The sequence below is a fragment of the Felis catus genome, chromosome B3 (assembly GCF_018350175.1).
Source record: "Felis catus isolate Fca126 chromosome B3, F.catus_Fca126_mat1.0, whole genome shotgun sequence".
In the NCBI taxonomy this organism is placed as follows: domain Eukaryota; kingdom Metazoa; phylum Chordata; class Mammalia; order Carnivora; family Felidae; genus Felis; species Felis catus.
The window spans coordinates 133987572-134003814 of NC_058373.1; the positions used below are offsets into that span (position 1 = coordinate 133987572).

The following is a 16243-nucleotide window of genomic DNA, read 5'->3' on the forward strand; positions in this document are numbered from 1 at the left end:
TTCATACAACCCATATAATCAAGGGGCACCTACGTAGTAAACTAGTAAAATGAATACCAAGGCACCTGCTGACTATCCCAGTGTTAACCATCATCTTGATCTTTGCATTTATTATACCCTGGCTTTGTTTTGTGAGTAGCCTTCTGCTGTCCCTTGTGCCGTGAATGTTACATGTAACCCAATATATGATATTGTTTGGTTTCATGCTTTGTAAACATGGTGTCATGTTCTGTCACTTGCCTCGTTGCTCATTCTCTTCTTGGATTTGTCCTTGGCACAGCCTTGTTGAAGGCCGTGGTTCCTTCTTTTTCTCCGTGTGTAATACTCTGCAGTGTGCCCATGACACCCTGAGTCAGCCACATTATCATACCCCCAGCACCCACACTTTTCTGAACAAGGCTGCTATTTTTTTTTAAGTTAATTTATTGATTTTTGAGAGAGACAGGGAGAGCGAGTGGGGAGGGGTAGAGAGAGAGGGAGAGAGAGAATCCCAAGCAGGCTCTGCACTGTCAGCGAAGAGCCTGACACAGGGCTTGAACGCACAAACCAAGAGATCATGACCTGAGCCAAAACCAAGAGTCGGACGCTTAACCGACTGAGCCACCCAGGTGCCCCAGAAAGCTGCTATTCAAAAGCTGCATCAGTGCTGTTGTTTTGAGCAGGGTTTCTGAGGATGACTCAAGATGGCTCTGTGCCCCTCCCCTTTGAAGTGCCCTAGGGTCCCCTGAGTTTCTTCCCAAAGGCCACCTGCTGCCTGGAGTCATGGTTCCCACTGTTGGGACACACGAGTGGGAATCTTGCTGGGCAGTCCCACTGCAGGCACTGAGGCTGGTGTCTCTAATTTATCATCGGTTGCCATCTGAGAGGGATAGCCAGATAGCCAGGGATAGAAGGCTGGCTGGCTGCTCGAGGAAGGCCTGGGCATGACTTGACCTGCACGCGGACACCATGTTCCCAAGGTGGCCTTCAGCCCTGTAAGTCCAGAAACATGCGGGGGCTCCAGGGCACTCCACCTACTTCCACTAAAGAAGCTCACCACAGACCACTGTTTATACTCCATGCCAACTCTCGTTGATGATGGAAGCCATCCCCCCAGTACCCCATCCCTGGAGACCCCGTTCCCAGTGTCACGATGCGTGCGAAGCTGAAACTGTTGTTAAGAGATTGCTTGGTGAGTAGGATTTGGAACCAGAGTAGGGCGACTCTCAAGAAGGTCATCATTCAGGCCCTGGAAAAGATCGGAGGACTGTGTTGGTCCCATTCTTGAGCCTACCTCTCCAAGGGTGAGAATATCCATATGTCCCAGATCTTTGTCTTCTGCTCAGGATGAAGCTGGACCCGTTCTGTGAATTTCCACTTTCTGTCTCCGCCCATGCCTACTTTGCATAGGCTTTGGACACCATAATAACAATCAAGGTGGTTTGGGTTTAAGCCTGTGTGATAGGAATCCCTTATTTTCATGAGTGTTTTTTCACACTCAGGGTTTAGGGGACACTTTCCTGTTACCCTTATACCACCTGTCCTACCTTCTGCCAGAAATAGGCTTAGTGATAAAATACCCAACTGCATGTGTGAATGAACAGCAACATAAAGATCAGAAACTACATGGATACAGGGGAGAACATTGTACCTGTCACCTAGTCAAGAGTGTGACTAGAATGATTTTTAAGCTTCCTGGAAGACCAGACACAGAAGAGAATAAATGGAGAATAAATAAATGGTTTGATTTGAATAATGGTTGACTCACACTTCAGAAATTTTAAAGGGCCATCAGGAATTTACTAGGTAAGCACAAAGGATCTGGTTGTTCCTGCAGAGTTGAATTAGCAAACATTTTCGCTTTAAACACTTTATTAGTAAAAAGAAGCTAACTCTGGGGCGCCTGGGTGGCTCAGTTGGTTAAATGTCCAACTCTGGCTCAAAGTCATGATTTCAGGGCTCATGAGTTCGAGCCCTGCATCAGGCTGTCTCCTATCGGTCCAGAACCCACTTTGGATCTTCTACCTCCCTCTCTCTCTCTGCCCCTCCCCCCTTTCTCTCTCTCTCATAATTAAACATTAAAAAAAAAAAAAAGCTAATTCTCATTCAGGATGAAAGAGCCTCAGAAACACAGAGTCTACTTTTACGAGTGATCTTTCCCTACACAAGGCCACCAGCATGCAAAGTTTCCACAGCTTAATTTAACAAACATTTAGTAAGCATCTATTGTGTGCCAGACAATGTTAGGTTCTGAGGATACAAAATTGTATAAAATATGATGCCATCCTTCAAGGAACTTACAGTCTAATTGGGAAAAGGGACAAAGAAGTGAAAAATAGCTCTGTGGTTGCACCCAGATGAACACCAGGGACTGAGGGAGCCCTTGGGCCACAGAGGGGCTCCAGGAAGTCTGCCTGGAGGAGGTAACCCCTGAGCCAAGCCTTGAAAAATGATTTCGGGTCTGGTCTGATCGTCCAAATGGAATATGTGTGACACTGAAGCTGGAGTTAGGAGCCCGGGATCTGACTTTCATCTAACTAACTTGCTGTGTGACCTTGTGAAAGTCATATTCCCTCTCTGGGAATCACTGAATTCTCAGGGTAAATGTGGGAGAGAAGGTCACTAGCATTCCGCAGTAAGATGGGGCGTGAGAAATTCATCCACTGGAAAGAAAGACAAAACTCTTTAGAATACATGATTCAAATAAATGGGAAATAAATGTGATCGGTCAGGTACTTAGGCTGAAAGCGCCAGCTAAACCCCAGTAACACACCAGTGGAAAGTCAGCGCAGAAAACCAGTACTTTGGCAGATTGAAAAAAACACTTCAGTCTTTCTCAAGAAACAGAAGTTTCCTCTGAGGAATCTAAAGAGAAGCCTGCAAAGCCTGCAGTTAGGAACCCAAGCAGCCTTCAATCCAGGGGCCGGGCCGCGCAGAAACCCGGAGCTCTAATGGAAGGGGCAGGCCCGGCGCGGCGGCGGCAGCCAATGAGAGAGCTTCCCGATGAGGTCATGGAGTTCCTCGGCGCTTCATTGGAGGACCCCCCGCGAGGCTTTGGCGCCGACTGCCCCGCAGGACGGCGGGTAGCAGCCGCAGGCCCGGGAGCCAGGGCTGGGAGGGCACGTCCCCAAACTTTCTCCCAGTATTTATTTACGCAGAGCAGCGAGCCACACGGTGAGTAGGACCCGGTCTCCTCCTGCAGGGAGAAATGAAAATGCCCCCCAAAAAGAGCTCTTACCCACCCAGAGGCTGGATTCCGAGGAACCCTCATTTTGGGTGAAAGTGGAGAGCTTGTGTTGTCTTGTTTCAGTCCCAACACACTGATTAATTAGACACCCAAGGCCAGGAACAAAGACATTTCTGGTGTTTTGAAACATTTTAAAACCATGATCCGCAAACCCTGGTGCACAGAGGGATCCAGAATGCTGGCTATGGAGGCTAGGCCCTACCCCTGACTCTTGTCCTTCTGACTCTGAAACCTGCAGGATAAGGACACTGGCAGGGCCAGAGAGCTGGACTCCACTTCAGGAACCGAAGTATTTAAAACATCATCTGAACTTGTTAGAAATGCAAATATTCAGGCTGCCACCTAGACCTACTGAATCAGAAGCCATCTGTGTGTGTGTGTGTGTGTGTTTAATTTGCAGAGAGAGAGCACGCGCGCGCACACGTGAGTGGGGGAGGGGCAGAGAGAGAGGGAGACACAGACTCCAAAGCAGGCTCCAGGCTCCAGGCTCTGAGCTGTCAGCACAGAGTCCGACACGGGGCTGGAACCCATGAGCCACGAGATCATGACCTGAGCCCAACTCAGTCGCTTAACCAACTGAGCTACCCAGGTGCCCCGCCGTGTGCGTTTTTACAAACCCTGCAGGTGCTTCTGGTGCTCACTAATGTGTGAGAACTGACTTAAGTCCTCGTGACCTTTGAGACTGCTTCAGAACAATGTGGATTCTGCACTCAGAATCCTAGGGCTGGGAGAGGGGCCCCCGGTCCAGTCCCCTGTGGGGGAGGTAAGTTTGGAGTGCTTGCCCTGTTCTCACCATGGACTCCTGGAGCCTGTTTCGGCTCCTAGCAGCTGCCGTGGTTTGGGCTATGGGAAATTGGACCAGAGATGCACGTGTGACCAGGGCTTTCCTGGATCGAGGCAGTCCCTGTGAGTGGCTGGACCAAGCGTGAACTTGGTACCCACGGGCAGCCCTGTTCTGCCCTGTGGCCTGGGCAGCAGAGGAAACCAGTCTGCAGAAGGAAGAACAGTGAAGCAGACACGTAGGCCCAGAGAGGGGAGGTGGAAAGAGAGGCCATGCCGAGATGCCCTCCAGGCCCTGCACTGCCAGGCCCCTGCCTCCCTCTCAGACTTAATTCAGGCCACTGGCTCTGGCTGATGGACCTCAGGGCACTTTGGTCTTTAAACAAGCATAACCTGGTCCCACCCGAGGTTTGGGGCATGTCGTTCCCTCGGCCTAGAACTCCGAACCCGTCTTTCCCATGCTGCCTCAGGCTTGACATTCAGGAATGTTCTTTTCTTTTTGGAGGTGGGGGAGGAATGTTCTTAAGTGACCCTTCCTCAGAGAGGGCCACTCTAAAAGGACCCCTCCTGCAGCCAGACTCTATCACATCAGCCTGCTTCCGTGTCTTCCTCGCATGTGACATCTTCAGTACTATTATGGGTATTCGTTTGCTTACCAGCTCTCCATAAGCTCCTTGAGAGCCGAGATCCTGGGGGTTTGTTCATCACTGGATCCCAGGGCCTTGAACGTGCCTGGCATGTAGAGTGGTAACTCAGTAAATGTTAAATGAAGAAGAGATCACTTTCCCAGCCTTCCCAAGGCCCAGCTGCTTCCAGCCCTCAGGCTGCAAGAGACCCTCCCAGTCTGTGTTTCTGACAAGACCCCTCCTGGCACCCCGTGTGGATTCCTGATGTTTGCCACTCAAGGACTCCTGAGGGGTTCAGCCTCGTTTTACAAGAAAACGAAGGCCCGAGTGACTGGGCCAGGGCTATGTGGCCAGCGAGCAGGACAGTGGGGACAAGAAAACTGTATTCTCAGGCCACCGCTGCATCCCCCAGGCTACTCACCCTCATGATCTTGGGCCACTCCCCACAGCAAAGCAGTCAAGTCAACCTCAGGCTTTTTTTGTTTTTTGTGTTTTGCCTCTTCTTGTAAGCTTTTAATAAATCAGTTTCATTTTCAAAACATTGCCCAGAATAGTCTGTGGCCAGCAGAGAGATGCTGCCAGCACTGTCTACTGTAGGAAGTTATTTTCTGATGAGCTCCAGTGGGGTGGATGGTTTGAATGTCTCTGTTGCTGCAGGAGCACGACGAAGGTTGCACGGGTCCTCGCCCCACCCAGATTTCTCTTTTTAGCACGTAAAGGGATATGAACAAGCAGTTCCACTGCTGGATATTTATCCAAAGAAAACAAAAACACTAATTGGAAAAGATATCTGCACTCCCATGTTCATTACAGCATTATTTACAGAAGCCAAGAAATGGAGTCAACCTAAGTGTCCACAGACAGATGAATGGATTAAGAAGATGTGATATATATGTGTGTGTGTGTGTGTGTGTGTGTATACATATATATATGTATGTATATGTATATATATATATATGTATATATATTGTGGAATATTACTCAGCCATAAAAAAGAATGAAGTCTTGCCATTTGCCAAAACATAGATGGACCTCGATGGCATTATGCTAATGAAGTAAATCAGACACAGAAAGACAAGTACTGTATGATTGCCACTTATATGTGGAACCTAAAACAAAACAAAAAAACCCCTCATAGATACAGAAAACAGATTGGTGGTTATCAGAGGCTGGGGGGCCATGGAGCAAAATGGGTGAAGAGGGTCAAAAGGCACAAATTTCCAGTTATAAAATAAAGGCACGGGGAGGTAAGGTACAACACAGTGACTGTAGTTAATAATACTGTACTGCATATTTGAAATTTGTTGAGAGTAAATCTTAACAGTTCTCATCATAAGAAAAAAAAATTAGCAACTATGTGTGGCAGTGGATGTTAACTAGACTTACTGTGGTCACTTCAGAACATACACATGTACACCTGAAACTATATAAGGGTATATGTCAATTATGCCTCAAAAAAATAAATAAAAACCTAAAAGGACATGTTTTTACAGATGTTCTTGTGTTACAGCCTCTGGTTTGCTGCAGTCCAGGGAAGCAGAGCCTTTGGCCCAGAGGGAAAAGAATTTTTTTTAGTGTTTACTTATTAGAGAGAGAGAGTGTGAGAGAACAAGCAGGGGAGGAGCAGAGAGAGAGGGAGACAGAGAATCCGAAACAGGCTCCAGGCTCGGAGCTGCCAGCACAGAGCCTGATGTGGGGCTTGAACCCACGAGCTGTGAGATCATAACCTGAGCCGAAGTCAGATGCTTAACCAACTGAACCACCCAGGCACCCCTAGAACCAGAGGAAGTAGTTTTAACAGCTGCGTGTCGAACATTGTTCTAAGGAGCTTTCCCAAGCAATAGGACCCTTGCACTTGGCCTGGGACCTCAAAAAATATGTGTTGAATAGCTGACTCAGCCATGAGTAACTGTTGTCAAACTCAGAGCTCATGCTGGTCAGGAAGGCAGGGCGTAGGAAGAGTGGAGTTGGATGCCCTTGCTCTGGGTATTTATCCAAAGATGAATGGCCATCTGTCATGCCTTGTGGTCACCTGGGATCTTTATCTCCCTCCTGTATTTGGGGAACCCCCCACCTGATGAGGCAGATCCCCCCTCCCACTGGGGAACTTGAGAATGCCAGGCACTCACTGTGCCAAACTCCCTTGTGGATGAGGGTGGGTAACCTCAGCTCTGCTGGGCAGACAACCTCTCAGAGCCCGGGGGCAGCCGCATCCCGATCTGGTGGAGGTTGTTGTGGCTGCTGTGGGTGGTGTCAGCCCACGTGCACCTGCGTGACCACGCCCAGCAGTGGCACCATGCCCTCTCCTCTCCAGACCAGTCTTCGGGAGGATTCCTGGCCTCTGTAGAGGGCTGCCCAGCTTCCATCCTGGTCCCTGTCATCCCCGAGATTGTGAGCCATCTGAGGTTAATTCTGTTAATGCAGAAACCAGCCGCCATTGGTTTCTGTGGAGAACAGGACTGAGGGAGGAGGCTTCCAGAAGGAGGGCCAGGCACTAGCAGGGCCAGAAGAGGGTACAGGTGCCCGGGTGGAGGAAGTGGCATTTGAGAAGGGAGAGTACCGCAGCAGTGTTGTCCTTGAGATCAAGTCATGGGTTGAACAGAGAGAAGTGAGTCACATGTGGGTAGGAGCCTCCCCCAGCTCCTCACTTGGGTCACCGAGGGTCACAGGAACCGTGAATGGGCTGGAGGGTTTTCCTGAAAGTCTGGCTTGCTTTCTGAGCCTTTCATTCAAGAATGTCGATTAGACTGCCTCATCCTCATTGTGGAAGGCTTCTCGGGTTTGATCGGGAGGCCTCAGGCTGCGTGCCCAACCTGGGGCCCAAATAGCCAAGTCCTTCCCCTAAGATACTATTTTAACTTGGGGTGAGCTTTCTCTTATTATTTGTTTTATTTTATTTTTGGGGGGGGGGAGGAGCAGGGGAGAAGGGCAGAGAGAGAGAGAGAGAGAGAGAGAGAGAGAGAGAGAGAACCCCAAGCAGGCTCCATGCTCAGCACAGAGCCCCACATGGGGCTCGATATCACAACCCTGGGATCATGACCCGAGCTGAAATCAGGAGTCTGACTCTCGGGACGCCTGAGTGGCTCAGTCAGTTAAGCGTCCGACTTTGGCTCAGGTCATGATCTCACGGTCCGTGAGTTCGAGCTCCGCGTCGGGCTCTGTGCTGACAGCTCAGAGCCTGGAGCCTGTTTCAGATTCTGTGTCTCCATCTCTCTCTGCTCCTCCTCCATTCATGCTCTGTCTCTGTCTCAAAAATAAATAAACGTTAAAAAAAACAAAAAGTCTGACTCTCAACTGACTGAGCCACCCAGGCACCCCAGACTTTCCTTTCACAGGGAAAAGCAAAGCTTTCAGGGACCTCACCTCCCTAAAATCTCCAGCAGAGATCTTGCACCTCTGCCTTTGATGGGAGCAACTAATCCCAGTGGGTTGAGCCCTTGCAACTCTGTGTGCATTAGAACGGGTTCCTGGGGGGCACCCAGGGGGCTCAGTTGGTTAAGCATCAGGTCACGATCTCACGGTTCATGGGTTTGAGTCCCATGTCGGCTCTGTGCTGACAGCTCAGAGCCTGGAGCCTGCTTCCAATTCTGTGTCTGCCTCTCTCTCTGCCCCTCTCCTGTCTGTGCTCTTTCTTTCTCTCTCTCAAAAATAAATAATAAACATTAAAAAATATATATTAATCCTATTAGAATTGACTCCTGGGCCTAAGCCTGGGGGGTGGGGGCAGGAAGGGTTTGGGGACCCCACTCCTGAGTGGCTGAAGGGTCCCTCTAGTGGGGCTTCGCCCCATGCAGGGAGGCACTGATGTATATGGTGGGGCCAGGGATCAGGTCCTTTCTTGGGAGCAGGGATTCAATGAGCAAGGTATGGCAGGGGTGCTTAGACATGGGAGAAGAGGAAAAAGAGGAGGAGGGAAAGGTCCCTAAAAGGTCAGAACAGAGTCTGGTGCCCCGTAGACTGGCCTCCCTCTCCTGTTCTCATCTCATTCCTAACCCCAGTTTAAACCAATTGCAGCACAGCCCTTCACGCAAGTCCAAGTCCGCATGGATGGACAAGGAGGCAGCTGCCCACACAGGGGACCTCAAGGAGCACAATCTGGAAAGAGCTGAAGCAGGACGTGGCATTCCTATGGCCCTTACCATCCTGAACATCAGGCCAGCATCTGCCACATGCTGCCTTCTACAGGTCATGGGCTCTGTTCGTCAGCTTCTCACAGTGTCCCCGGCCCGGGGGCCTGTGGACACCAGGCACTGCGGGCCATGGCTTAGCCCTCCGTGCAGCCTCAGGACACCCAACTCAGCAGGTACTTGCCAGTTCACCCATCCATCCAGCGGGGGTGGCTTGGAGAGCCCCCAAAGGAAGGAGAAGGGAAATTTCTGCAGAACCATGCCTCCCTCTGCACCAGACTCCTCTCCTTCCCCAAGAGGAAGAGACAGTTAGGGTTTCCAGTTCTCTCCTTTGTCATTCTTTCTTACACTAGTGCCTTATTGTGACAGGGGCACACAGTCCCTCTCCTGTTAGAGGCATTTGGGTGTGCATTTGCTCTTCTGGGGGACTGTGTCTCTCAGAAAGGCCAGGACGGGGTCTTGGTCACTTCAACAACCCCCACAGCATCTGGCATGTGGTTGGCATGCCGTAGTTTTTGAATGAAGGAACATTCATTGAATGGGATTGTCATACAAGAGGCCACCTACCCTAATAACATCCGTGTAGCACGTTAGAATGTGTCATTTAGTTTGGGGGCGCCTGGGTGGCTCAGTCTGTTAAGCGTCTGATTTCAACTCAGGTCATGATCTCATGGTTTGTGAGTTCAAGCCCCTCATTGGGCGCTCTACTGTCAGCGTGGAGCCCGCTTTGGATCGTCTGTCCCCACCCTCCCTCTGACCCCTGCCCCCCACTGGCACGATGTGTGTGCACCCTCTCTCTCTCAAAAACAAACATTAAAAAATAAAAAGTTTTAGATATAAATCAGCATGCATCCTCAATATAAAATATATAATTTAATAGTTATCAATATATTCACAGAGTTGTGCTACCATCACCAAAACCAATTTTAGAGCATTCTATCATCCCCAAAAGACATCTTGGACCCATCAGCAGTCACTCCTAGTCCCTCTTCCCCAGATCTTGGCAAACGTTAATTGATTTTCCGTCTTTATGGATTTGCCTATTCTGGCCATTTCTTTTAAATGGAGTGACACAATATGTGGTTTTTTAAATAACTGGCTTCTTTGACTTAGCATAATGTTTTCAAGATTTCTCCACACTGTAGCATGTATCAGTGCTTCATTCGGTTTTATGGTCGAATAATGTTCCATTGTGCGGAGACCACAGTTCTGAACATTGGGTTGTTTGAACCTTTTGACCATTGGGAATGAGGCCGCTGTGTACCTTTGTGTGCAGATTTTGGTGTAGACCCACATTTTCATTTTGCTTAGGTATATACCTAGGAGTGGAATTGTTGGGTCACATGTCAACTCTACATTTAACTCTTTGAGGAATTGCCAAACTGTTTTCCAAAACAGCTGCACCATTTTACATTCGCATCAACAATGTAGAAGGGTTCCAATTTCTCTACACTCTCGCCAACATCTGTCTTTTTGATTCTAGCCATCCTAGTGGATGTGAAGTGTATCTCATTGCAGTTTTGATTTGCACTTCCTTGATGGATAATATTATCGACCAATTTTTTTGTGTGCTTATTGGCTATTTGTCTTCTGTGGAAAATTCAAATCCCTTGCCTATTTTTAGTTTTTTTTTTTTTCAAATTTTAATTGAAGTATAGTTGACATAGAACATTATATTAGCTTCAGGTGTACCACACAGTGATTTGACAATTATATACGTTACAAGGTGTTCACCATGATAAGTATAGTTACCATCTGTCATCACACAAAGTGATTACAATCTTATTGACTATATTCCTTTATGCTGGACTTTTCTTCCCTGCGACTTATTTGTTTTATAATTGAAGGTTTGTACTTTTTAATCCCCTTCACCTGTTTCTTCTAACCCCCCTCCCCCCCCCCCCATGCCCTCCCCTCTGGCAGCCACTAGCTTGTTTTCCATATTTATGAGTCTGTTTCTCTTTTTCATCATTGTTGTTTGTTGTTTGTTTGTTTTGGTTTTTAGATTCCACGTAGAAGTGAAATCATACGGTATTTTTATGTCTCTGATTTATTTCATATAGTGTGACACCCTTTAGGTCCATCCATGTTGTCACAAATGGCGAGGTCCTGTTCTATTTCGTGACTAATATTCCATCATGTATATATACCACAGCTTCTTAACCATTCATTTATCCACGGACACTTGGGCTGCTTCCATATCTTGGCTATTGTAAACAATGCTGCAGTAAACATAGGGGTGCCTATATCTTCTTGAATTCATGTTTTCATTTTCTTTGGGTAAATGCCCAGTAGTGGAATTATTGGATTACATGGTAGTTTTATGTTTCGTTTTCTGAGGAACTGCTATGCTGCCAGGCAAATCCAACAGTGCATGAGGTTCCCTTTTCTCCGCATCCTCACCAACACTTGTTATATCTTGTCTTTTTTTCTTCAAACGTTTATTTATTTTTGAGAGAGAGAGAGAGACACAGAGAGAGTGGGGGAGGGGTGGAGAGAGAAGGGGACAGAAGCAGGCTCTATGAGCCCGATCAGGGGCTCAAATTCACAAACTGAGATCATGACCTGAGCAGAAGTTGAAGTCGGATCCTCAACTGCCTGAGCCACCCAGGCACCCCATTTCTTGTCTTTTGATACTAGCCGTTCTGACAGGTGTGAGGTGGTATCTCATTGTGGTTTCGATTTCCATTTTTGTGATGATGAGTGATGTTGAGCATCTTTTCATGTGTCTGTTGGCCATCTGGATGTCTGCACTGGAAAAATATCCATTCAGTCCTCTGCCCATTTTTAATCCTTTGCCCATTTTAAAATTGGATTTTTTTGTCTTTTTTATTGTTGAGCGGTGGTAGTTTTTTTATATATTCTAAATATGTCTCTTTAAAAAAATTTTTTTTAATGTTTATGTTTGAGAGAGAGAGAGAGAGAGCACACAGGGGGTGGGGCAGAAAGAGAGGGAGACACAGAACCCGAAGCAGGCTCCAGGCTCTGAGCTGGTAGCACAGAGCCCGATGCGGGGCTCGAACCCACGAGCTGCGAGATCATGACCTGAATTGAAGTCAGATGCTCAACCGACTGAGCGACCCAGGCACCCCTAAATATAAGTCTCTTATCAGATATATGATTTGCAAATATTTCTCCCATTCTATGGTTATTTTTTCATTCTCTTGTTAGTGTCCTTTGAAGTGCAAATGTTTTTAATTTTGATGAAATCCAGTTTATCTAATTTTTCCTTTTGTCACCTGTGCTTTTGGTATTGTTTTTAAGACACCATTGCCTAACTTCGGGTCATGAAGATTTACACCTATGTTTTCTTCCACAAATTTTGTAGTTTTAGTTCTTATGGTTAGGACTACGGTCCATTTTTGAATTAATTATTGTGTATGGTGAGGTAGGGGGTCCAAATTCATTCTTTTGCTTGTGGATATTCAGTTATTCCAGCTTTCTTTCTTTCTTTCTTTCTTTCTTTCTTTCTTTCTTTCTTTCTTTCTTTCTTTCTTTAAATTCAACTTAGTTAACGTACAGTACACTAGTGATTTCAGGAGTAGAATTTAATGATTCATCACTTAGGTACAACACTCAGTGCTCATCCCAACAAGTGCCCTGCTAAGTACCCATCACCTATCTAGCCCATCCTCCACCCACCACCCTCTAGTAATCCTCAGTTTGTTCTCTGTATTTAAGACTCTCATGGTAGTTGCTCCCACACCCTTTATTGAAAAGGCTATTCTTTCCCCCTTTGAACGATATTGGCATGCTTACAAAAAATCATGTGACCACAAATTGACCATAAAGGGTTTATTTCTGAATTCTGGTGTTTATTCCATAGATCTACATGCTTATTCTTTTTTTTTTTTTTTTTTTTTCCAATTTCTTGATGTTTATTTTTGGGAGAGAGAGAGAGAGACAGTGTGAGTGGGGGAGGGTCAGAGAAAGAGAGGGAAACACAGAATCTGAATCAGACTCCAGGCTCCAAGCTGTCAGCAGAGAGCCTGACGCGGGGCTCAAACTCACGAGCTGTGAGACCATGACCTGAGCTGAAGCTGGACGCTCAACTGACTGAGCCACCCAGGCGCCCCTACATGCTTATCCTTATGTCAGTATCACACTCTCTTGATCACTGTATCTTGGTAGTAACTTTGGAAATTGGGAAATGTCAGTTCTTAATTTTGTCTTTTACAAGATTATTTTGACCATTGAAGGTCCCTAGCATTTTTATATTAAAATTTGGATCAGTTTCATATTAAAATTCGGACCCACTTCTGCCAAAGCTGGCAGCTGGGACTTCACTAGGGATCGTGTTGAATCTGTAGATTAATTTGGTTGAGTACTGACATCTTAAGAATATTAAGTCTCATCCTGTCTTCTACTTGTCCCTTGTCTCTGCAGAATTGCTGCTGTTTAAAAGAGGCTGGGAGCTGGATTTGCTGGGTTCCAATGGCCCCAGGGGCATCTGGTTGCTGAAATCACAAGAGGTTTGCCTTTCTGGCCTCAGAGACCTAAGGGATCAAGGCTCAGCTTCAGGCAAGAGCATCTCATGCTTGATTGCCAGAATTCCTGGGCCCCAATGTGGATACGATTTCAGGGCTTCTTTCCACTGCAGGCCTGATCAGCAAATGCTCCCAGCTGAGTGTTCAGGAACCTTCACCACATTAACAAAGCCCATGATAGGTTGGCTTGTACACATTGGGCCTCAAATATTTTTGCTGCATAAACGATCAAGTCATTCAGGCAAACAGTAACCTCCAGGTCAGTTTCAAGGGCGCCAAAAAGGCTTCTTCCCCGACGTTTCACCTACCTGTCCTCCCTACAGTCCTTAGAGAGTCTGGTCTTGGGCAGGTGCCTGTTAACATGCAAATGTGTCCGAAGATAATACGGAAACTATAGTCTCTGTGGTCTCCCAGCTCAAATTAGTTTCTTATCTCCCTTTCCCTGCGGTGGGAGGGGCTGTCAGGGAATCGAGGGAGGGCGCAGAGGCCCTGTCTGCCCAGGTTAGTGTGGGAGGGTGCCCTGGAGAAACTTCATTGACATCCAGCTTTTCCCAAACAGGGGAACCAGTTCCTGGTGATTAAGACATTGGGGCCCGAGGGAAGTCCTGAGAGAGCAGAAGGTCACAGAGCACAGAGAAAGGAGCAAGGTGAGGACATCCAAGGGACTGTCTGTGGTCTGGAGGTAAGCCTGGATCAGACCAGACTGGAGCTCCAGGCTCAGGGCTCCCTTCCCTGTGCTACGGGTCACAGCTGCACACAGGCCGGGGCCATTGTTTCCAGATTTACTGAGGGACAAAGCTGGATGCTGGCAACACGCAGTGGGGAGCTGACAGCTGAATGGGGAGGACACCCAGCCATTAGATGGCTATGAAGTCACGTACTTATAACTATGAGTTATATTAGGAAGATATGTGGGGTCTGGGAAGGCGAGGAACAATCGGAAGGCCCCCACTGAGGGTAGGGATCAGGGATGCCTCTGGGCAGCGGATGGAAGTGGAGATCTCCTGTCAGGATGGGGTCAGGGAGTGCTGGGGGCAGAGTGAGCAGAGCAAGGAGCTCAGGGGCTGGGGCCTGCCCTCTACTGGGTTAAGACAAGAGCAGGACCACAGGGGGCTTGGAGGCGTCTGCCGAGGATCAGTTGGGAGCCACCGAGCAGTTTCAGTTTCGGCGGAACATGACGTGATCAGACTTGGATTTTATCATGGTCATTGGGGTGACGCCCACCTCAAAAATCCCCACGCCTGGCTTACCTGGCTTACCGCTGAAGTTCAGGCCCCCCTAGCCCAAGAGAGCCCTGGGGGAGGCCAGCTTCCTTCTCTGCAAGCGGATCAGTGGCCTTTGTGGAGAAACCACAGCTCAAACTTACTTTTATTTCCCAAAGACCAGGAGACATCGAAACCCACTCTTGGCCCTCAGCTTCAGGGAGTCTTTTTGGCTCCCGGAGGCACCCCCATCTGGCCCTCTCTGAGCTGGACACCAGAGCACAGGGGCGTTTCTGGGCTGGCTGGCCCCTGACTTTGTGCCTGGGAGGCAGAAGGTACCATTTTCCCTCGGGCCTCTGCACCTCTCTGAAATCTTGGGAGAGCTACAGAGCCACCTTCCGACAGGGATGGAGTGCTGGGGTCCGCATGGTCCAGCTGCCGGGGCGGAAGGGTGCAGAGCCTGGGCCCCTCCTCCTTTACCAGGTGAGGGGTGCTGTCGAGCAGACAAAATCAGCTGAGGCCCATCCCCTCGTCAGGAAGCTGGGTTCTAGATTTCCTGTGCCCCCCACCCCTCTGTGCTCTGTTGATTTGGGTGTCTGTATACAGGCTGGGGACGATGTCTGTCTGCCTGTGTTTCTTTCTCTGAAAAACTTGTAAAATAAAAAACCCACATGGTGTCCAGGGTGGAGCCATCTCTAAAGTGTCCTTTCTCCAGACTGTGGGCAAATCACTTAACCTTTCTGGGCCTCAGTTTTCTTGTTGTAAATTTCTCATGACCCCAAAGTATCTCAGAGTAGGAGCGTCAGGACACCCCATCCTAGTCAGTGGCCAATCGTGCAGTGTCCAGAAACCCAAGCGCATTGAGATCCTGGGCCTCCCCGAGTGACCCCACAGGGGTCACCTGGAGGGCCTCACACGGATGCAGAGGAGTGGGCCCCAAACTTCTAAGGGGCATCTGTGTTCCACAAAGCCCTAGAGCAGCTCAGGTCGTGACCTCAAACCCCAGGAAACAACCACCTATCAAAAGGTGGTCATGACCTGTGGTTTCTTTTTTTTTTTTAATTTTTTTTTTCAACGTTTATTTATTTTTGGAACAGAGAGAGACAGAGCATGAACGGGGGAGGGGCAGAGAGAGAGGGAGACACAGAATCGGAAACAGGCTCCAGGCTCCGAGCCATCAGCCCAGAGCCCGACGCGGGGCTCGAACTCACGGACCGTGAGATCGTGACCTGGCTGAAGTCGGACGCTTAACCGACTGCGCCACCCAGGCGCCCCATGACCTGTGGTTTCTATACAAGGGCCACTGATCCACTTGCAGAGAAGGCAGCTGACCTCCCCCAGGGCTCTCTTGGGCTAGGGGGGCCTGAACTTCAGCGGTAAGCCAGGTAAGCCAGGCAAGCCAGGCAAGCCAGGCGTGGGGGCGTCACCCCAATGACCATCAGAAAATTCAAGTCTGTTCATTTGTTTCAAGGCTTTTTTTTTTAATCTTTATTTTTGAGAGAAAGAGAGAGTGCAAGTGGGGGAGAAACAGGGAGAGAGGGAGACACAGAATCCAAAGCAGGCTCCAGGCTCTGAGCTCTCTGCACAGAACCCAACACAGGGCTCGAACTCATGAGCTATGAGGTCATGACCTGAGCTGAAGTTGGATGCTTAACCGACTGAGCCACCCAGGCAGGCGCCCTCTTTCAAGTTTTTTTGAGAGTAGCTCTGAACGAAAGCTAGAACACTGCAGGATGCTGCCGGGGTTTGCCAGTCACTCTCCCATGCTCCTGGGAAAGCCCAAGTTTGTTCTTCG

The 16243-nt window shown here is 48.5% G+C and overlaps 2 long non-coding RNA genes across 2 annotated transcripts; one reads left to right on the forward strand and one right to left on the reverse strand.

Annotated features, from left to right (window-relative positions):
• Window positions 1-546: 546 nt before the first annotated feature.
• Window positions 547-15590, forward strand: LOC123386181. The gene is made up of 3 exons (XR_006599921.1): window positions 547-3153; window positions 8647-8935; window positions 13146-15590. It is a non-coding gene; the product is annotated as an uncharacterized LOC123386181 (long non-coding RNA).
• On the reverse strand, window positions 3040-5515 carry LOC123386182. The gene is made up of 3 exons (XR_006599922.1): window positions 5054-5515; window positions 4663-4738; window positions 3040-3175 (listed from the first exon to the last, which is right to left on the reverse strand). It is a non-coding gene; the product is annotated as an uncharacterized LOC123386182 (long non-coding RNA).
• Window positions 15591-16243: the final 653 nt, after the last annotated feature.